The sequence below is a fragment of the Mus caroli genome, chromosome 2 (assembly GCF_900094665.2).
Source record: "Mus caroli chromosome 2, CAROLI_EIJ_v1.1, whole genome shotgun sequence".
Taxonomy (NCBI): Eukaryota; Metazoa; Chordata; class Mammalia; order Rodentia; family Muridae; genus Mus; species Mus caroli.
Genome location: NC_034571.1, coordinates 884,905 through 892,253, shown reverse-complemented (window position 1 = coordinate 892,253; position 7,349 = coordinate 884,905). Strand labels below are relative to the sequence as shown.

At 43.8% G+C, this 7,349-nt stretch overlaps 1 protein-coding gene across 5 annotated transcripts in view; it reads right to left on the bottom strand.

Annotated features, from left to right (window-relative positions):
• The window catches only part of Frmd4a (FERM domain containing 4A), a 584,600-nt gene that overhangs the window by 556,032 nt on the left and 21,219 nt on the right, over positions 1-7,349 (bottom strand). Inside the window, exons 1-2 of one of the 5 annotated variants that reach the window (XM_029471438.1) lie at positions 5,301-5,531; positions 2,863-2,960 (exon numbers count right to left, since the gene is read on the bottom strand). The exons of the other annotated variants lie outside the window; for them this stretch is intronic. The gene's annotated coding sequence lies outside the window, so the exon portion shown is untranslated. Of the gene's footprint in view, positions 1-2,862; positions 2,961-5,300; positions 5,532-7,349 lie in introns of those variants that run through there. 5 annotated transcript variants of the gene reach the window in all.

The following is a 7,349-nucleotide window of genomic DNA, read 5'->3' as shown; positions in this document are numbered from 1 at the left end:
AGAAAGACAGAGAGAGAGAGAGGAAAAAGAAAGACAGAGAGAGAGAGAGAGAGGAAAAAGAAAGACAGAGAGAGAGAGAGAGAGAGAGAGAGAGAGAGAGAGGAAGACAGAGAGAGAACTGTATATTAAGACACATCTGCCTGCAGTGGTTTGAATAGATATGTCCCTCATAGATTAGTGCCTTTGAATGTTTAACCATAGCAAGTGGCATTATTAGGAGAGTGGCCTTGTTAGAGGAAGTGTGTCACTGTGGAGGCAGGGCTTTGAGGATTTAAATGCTCACGTTACCTTGGTCATGAACATGCTGTCAGATGAGCATATTTCCTGTAACTGCCCTTGGCCAAGGCAATAGAATCCCAGCTGACCCAACAAGGCTACTTACAGGCAGAAACACAGAGGCAAAGGCTCAAGCATGGACTAGTGCTCTGTGAAAGGTGAATGCCAGGCCTCCTGCTCAAGACTATAAAATTCAGAATCCTCTGACCACAGGAGGTACCCTCCCACCCTCACTCACCCTTGCCATCTTTTGGGAAGGCCATCCTGTCCTTGTCTCTGCCAAGCCCCAAGTGTAGCTCTGTGTGTGAGTACGAGTGTGTGTACAGATGCCTGTGTGTCTGCACAGCCATGCAGAGCTCAGCAGTTGACTAGGGTGTCTTTCTCACCTCACCCCAAGTTGCTTTTAGAGGCAGGCTCTATCACTGACCATGTAGCTACTTTGATTATAGATTGTCTGGTTAGCAAGCTCCTGTGACCTGCCTATTGTGCCCCCAGTGCTGGGACCTCAGGGGCACAATGTCATATCTGGCTTTTTATGTGAGTGCAGGACCCCATATTTGTGCAGCAGCTACTTAGCCTGCTGAGCCAGCTCCTTGGCCCCTGTTTAGATGTCTTCTGAGCACCAGATTTTAAGCTACAGTTTGATCCATCCACTGGTGTCTATCTTCCTCTTTCTTTTCTTTACCTAACTGTGGAGATAGAACCCAAGAGCTCATGATGGCTAATCACTCTGCCACTGAGCTGTACTCCAGCCTTGTTTGGTTTGAATGTGTCCTGCTCTGAGTTTACTAGAAACGGAATCCTCAAATCCCTCTCTTGATGGTATTTTGAGCATGGGTCTTTGGGAAGCAGTTAGGGTTAGAGAAGGACAAGAGGATGCTCCTGCTTCCTCACCATGGCACTAATGGCCTCAGCATCACAGGTAAAACACTGAAGAAGCTGATATTCTTGCTCTGTCTCACTATGGGATGCAGCAAAAGATGCAGCTGGTCAGTCTTGGACTTCTCCATTACCAGAAATAGAAGAAACACATTATTTTCTTCATGGATTAACAGTAAGTGCTATTATGTGATACTCTTTGTTACCTGCTTCCAGACTGCCCCAAGGTATCATTTTACAGTGTCTTCTTACAATACAAATAACACACACACACACACACACACACACACACACACACACAGAGACAGAGACAGAGAGACAGAGAGACAGAGAGACAGAGAGACAGAGACAGAGACAGAGACAGAGACAGAGAGAGGGGTCAGTGTGGTATGGACATAGATAACACTCAGAATCTCAGGCATACCAATGAAAAGCAACGTACCTCTAGATCCTTATAAAATGGCTCAAGAAAAAGCCATTGAGTCTTTATGCTCAAAGCCGATCATTCCTGAGTGTCTGTCTAATGTAATCACTCACAGCTTAAGTATGTACAGCTCCACCCCGTCCCCAGTCCACTCCTGGGCATCGTTACCATCAGCTTCTTCATCCTTACATCTTTGTCTTCATTATTGTGCAAAAAGGATCAGTAAGGGACAGCTGCTGGGTTTCCTTGGTTTAGTTTTCATCCTTTCAGGTTTCATAGACTTAGCAGAGAGGGATTTTTTTTTCATAGAAAAAAAACCACAAAGAACATCCCAGCTGGTCTTCTGTATCTATGTGGGGTGAACTTTGCGCTGAATGGGAGTCTGTCTGAGGACAGTAGCAACCTAACCACAAGGGGATGTAAGTCCCCCATTGCCTTCACTCCCATGTTGTTGTGTCCCCCATCACTAAAAGGAACTGAATGTAGTGCCATATACATGGTAGGCAGGGACTCTGGCACAGGGCTGTATTCCCAGCTTTACATGGGCATTTTTACATGGTATAATTTAAGACGTAATTTTTCAGTTTATCAACATACATCTGACTATGACACACCTATGCCTTGGACTTCCACTCTGACTGTTGGCTAGCTATTTGGTGGTCATCTAGATTTGTGTTAATCGACTCTACAGGAAAAATCACATCTGAAGACTAGGTTGATAGATAGAAAGTAACTGAATAAAGGCCAGTGTGTGAAAGGACACCAGAAGACAGGGAACTGCTGTTTGCTGCCACATGTGCAGGAGGAGGACACGTGGATGAAGCTGGGGTAGTAGATTTTAGGGAAGGACTTCAGATTCCAGATTAAAGAACGAAATGGTCAAGGCATTGTTCTGTGGCCTCCCTTCCCCCAGCCTGGAACCTGCTTGCTCAAGGGTGGAGCTTCCTGCTCATTCGTCCTGCCACGCCTACTGCTGGACCCTGCCTTTGCTGCCTGGAGGCACACACGTGTTCGTCCTGCTACTGGACCCTGAGTTACTTGGCGGGATATTGGGTTCCCTCCCCCTTCCTTTATAACTGAGTGTCTGGAAATAGTAAAATTGAGCTTTGATCAGAATGTTATCTTAGCTCCGTTCTTTCTTCCGCCCCATCTAGATTCCTCTCTTTTTAGCTCGAACTGCCATTCTCAGTTGAACCGTTCGTGTTGTGGACTGCGGGCAGGCCGCAACATTGTTCCACAATAAAATGGTGTTTGTAGTTTAACTTTATGGTGGAGTTACTTACAGTATGAGGGCAAAGGTGGTTTATTGCAGGGTAACCAAAGGTCCCATATTGCTCAGGATTTCATTCTTTTCTTGGTCACAAGATATCCAGTGCTTTGGCTGGGTTGGAGAATGAATAGTTGATAAGTCATATAGGCATGAGAATTGCAAGGAGGCTAATTCTACAATCAACAAGACAACAAGGTTCTTGTGTTAAAGGGTCTTTATTCTATTCTGTTCCAATGGATAATGTCTTTCCAAAATTTCATGGAAACTCCTTTGTTCTGAGTGTATTTTAGCTGTAAAACCTTGTATTAAAGAACTATACTGACTCAATGGTATGAATATACATACACATATGGCCAGCTGTGGAGGAGCTACTGTGCAGAAAACCATATGTTAGCAGTACTTCACAACTTCCTGATGCTGAGACCCTTTAATACAGTTCCTCATGCTGTGGTGACCCTCAACCATAAAATTATTTTTTGTTGCTACTTCATAACTATAATTTTGCTACTGTTATGAATCGTAAATATCTGATATGCAGAATATCTGATATGTGACCCCATGGGGGTTGTGACACATGGGTTGAGAGCCACTGTGCTAGAGGAAGAAAAGTTTGAAGCTTATAAAACTGCTAAAGGTTCCCAGGGAGGGTCCACTTGTGACACCCTACTACTTAATATTTGTGATGTCCCAGACAATTAATGAACTTTTAAAAAATTATTTTACAGTTGAGATTGCTGAAGATGTTGAATAACGTTGCCGGCTCCTAAGCAGGACAGTAATATTTTAAAATGAGACCTTCTAACTCCACTCCCTGCAGGACACCTTACCACTGCCCCCCTTCCCGCCTCCTCATCCATCCCCACATCTGCCCTCTTTATAGTTCTGGCTCTGAGCACAGATGCCCACCTCCTGGGAAATAAATGAGCTGCCTGAGACAGAACTAGCCTACTGCCTCAAAAGAGCCAGTAGCCTGAAGGAAATTTAAGGGGGAGCCACATGAATAATTAAGAGCCCAGAAGAATTGATCTGTCAGGAAAGATTAAAGGAATTCAATAAAGTGTACTTTGCCTAAGCTAAGCCGAGGGAGGAGGAGTAGGGGGGTGTTGAGGAGCAAGGGAATAATGTTTTCACAGGCTAGGTGGGCTTTCTGCTGGCTACATGCAGCTCAAAGAGGCAATGGTAAACACACAAAGTCAAACCTGAAGGATATATAAACCCAAGAACCATGCTTACCCCACTGTCCACTGAAGAACACGGTCTATGTACCCTAAGTAAATCGATAAGATCCCAAGAGTTCTGTTTCCCCCTTTCCAAGTCAACTGCAGAAATCACTGAGTTCAAAGTCTTGGCTGGGTCTCTTGAACAGCCAGGTAGTTCAGGTAACTCACATGTGGAAGTGAATTACTTTACAGAACCTATCAGTTCTCAATTACACAAGACAGACAGCTTAGAACTTCGATGGACTAACATGAATATGACCTTTCTGGACTCTGCTCTGTGCATCACAAAAATATTTTGTCCCATATTTGCTTGCCCAGTATCACACACATGGCTATGTTTCCACAAGGTTTTGTTTTCCTTTTAATTCCAGAGTCCACTCTATAGTTATTCATGTCCTGTGATAATTTTCCAAGCCAAGCACTAGGCTAATTGTCAGCCTGCTGTGGTGGCCAAGACTGGCTAAGACCTTGCCCTCATGAGGCTGTGTAGTTCAGTGATAGAGATCAGCATTTGAGTGACACTCACAAAGGCCATCTGTGTAAAATACTGTGAATGACCGTGAGGAAAGGAACGGATGCAGTGCTAATCATGCTAAGAAACAAGAATGCAATGAAACACAATGCAAAGAAACACAAGAGTTAAAATGCTAAATATGGAAGTTGCTAAAACATGCAAATTTTGACTGATGATACTCAGGTAGCATCCAAGTAATCTTTATATAGAGACAGGCAGACAGACTGACAGACAGACAGACAGACAGACAGACAGACAGACAGAGATAAGAATGCATCAGGCAGTTCTTTTGAAGTATTTTCATGGAACAGAACAGGGTCAGCAGTAGGTTCTGTACCTAAGCTTTGAATCCAAATATAGGGCACTTGACAAGATCATTGAGAAAAATGGCTTTGATTCTGGAGAAATAGGGGAACCAGATGCTATAAATAAAGGTGTCTCCAGCGGGAATTCTATTCTTCAAACAGGGCCAGTCCAAGGTGCCCAAGTTTGTCCTACAGTGATGAGTCACTGTAGAGTCCTCCAAAGACTCCTTGTGAGGTGTCAATGCCTATGCTCAACCACAAGGCTACCCAGTTACAAAAGCAGTATTGGCAACACTTTCAAAAGGTTCCTCCAGAGTCCTCTCATCCCCTATGCGTAACACTATCAGGAATGAAACCACTTCTCCAGCATATACCCAACTGCTGCACAAATAGGCCATGAGCACATTCTTACTTCAGCACACACTCTGCTTCCTTTGGTCAAGGTGATGCCTCGTTGATGCCGCTATTCAGGTTGTAGTCTCTGAGTCGGACAAGCACCAGCAGTGATTGGAGAAATGGTCAACTCGAGTTCTCAGTAATGGCAGTTGGCTACTGTGTCTTGGCTTTGGGAATGCCAATCAACCTGAACTCCTACTGGAAATGAAAAATAAAGCAGGAAAATCCATAGTGTCTTGGTGTTAGGTTTCAGTACCGAAAAGATACCCAAGAAAAACAATTGAAGTTAAAACATTTATTTTGGCTAATGGTTTTACGGGTGTCAAGTGGTAACTGGCTGGTTTTATTGTGTCTGAACCTCTGCTGAGGCCGAGTACCATGGTGGAAGAAGAACACCACTGCTTATTTCATGGTAGCCAGGAAAAGGAAGAGAGACAGATAGGGAGACAAAGATGTGCTACTCAGAGGCACACCCTATACAAACAAGCCCCGCCTGCTAACAGCCCATCCAGCCATGAACTGATTATTGCACATCTTCACCCAATCAGCAGTCAATAATGTGGTGCAATTAGCTGGGGACCAAGCCCCTAATACAGAAGCTTCTGGAAAGGACACTTTCTATCTAACCCATAAAACTTTCCTCTTTAAAATGTTTGGGGTCCTAGCATTGGAGGTAGTGCTAATGGGCAGCGAGTGAATCCAACTGTGTTGGGCTGCATCAGCAGACACCAGGATGACAGACCTCTACTATACCTGAGATAAGGGAATTTAAGACTTACAAATGAGAAGTGGAGGGATCAGAATTCCAATAGCTTTTTCCTTTTCTGATCCCAATTAACTTCTAGCCCTTACAGCCATCATTCAACTTTTTCTCTCTCCAAATTTTATTATCAGGTACACCTTATATAAGTAGAATTGTATAATATTTATATTTTTGTGAGTGGCTCATTTCACATAGCATAATGTCCTTAAGGTTTGTCCATATTTTGGCATATGTCAGATCTATCCTTTTCAAAGGAAATATTCCATTGCATGCACATGACACAGGTTTATACACGCACCAGTGATGGGAGCCTGGGCAGTTTCCATCTTCTGCTGGTTGTTGGAATGCTGTTAGAAAAATGCCCAGGAAGCTCCTAAGATCTGCTCCCAATCTTTATCTCAGAATTGTTGGATCTTACAAGGATTCTATTTTTAAACTTTTTGGATGTTGTGGATTGGCTTGGTTTTGGGGTTTTGTTTTTTAGGACTTGACATGCTTTCTTCCTTTGCAGCTATGCTGTTTTATATTCTCCCCATCCAGGCACAGCAGCCTTATCTTTGCCACACAGTCTCCACTCCCTTGCTGTTCACTGTAGACTTTTGCTCCATGAGCATTTCCATCACTGGAGGTTTACTGTGTCCATCTGGCTTTGAGTGCTTAGCATCTCACTAAGGATTATGAACTTAGGGGATGTCGTTTTGGTAAAATGTATGGTTTCATTCTTGGCTTCTATAGGTAGCATATTTTTATCTCATAAGGTACAACCTCATTTTCCATTCTCTCATGCTGTTACCTATGTGCCATTCTGGGTGTTCACTGAAGGAATGGTTGGCTCAAGGACACATACAATTCAGAGTGGATGATCTGCTCACGGGACAGTGAGAAAAGACCGCTGCGTCCCTTCCCAACTGAGCTGGTGACTGAGAGTCTCTGCCTGAGAACTCTGTTGTCTACCAGAAGGACTATCTTTCCTCACAAGCACACCACAAATAGCAAGAATATGTTCCTGAGAATAAATTCTCCAATGGCTGCTCTCACCCAGGGGCAAAGGGATACTGGTGTATCAACATTTGGGCCTGTCAAGGACCAGCCTTGGCTTAGAAAGTTATTAAACAAATGACTTGAAGTCAAATCGTGGGTCCAAGCTGATGGTGACCTATTTCTGCTTGAGACAGCTTTCCAGATTGCTTTTTTCTCTGTTCTGATTCTCTCTCTCTCTCTCTCTCTCTCTCTCTCTCTCTCTCTCTCTCTCTCTCTCTCTCTCTCACTTAAGGATGTTGAACATTTTTTTCAGGTGTTTCT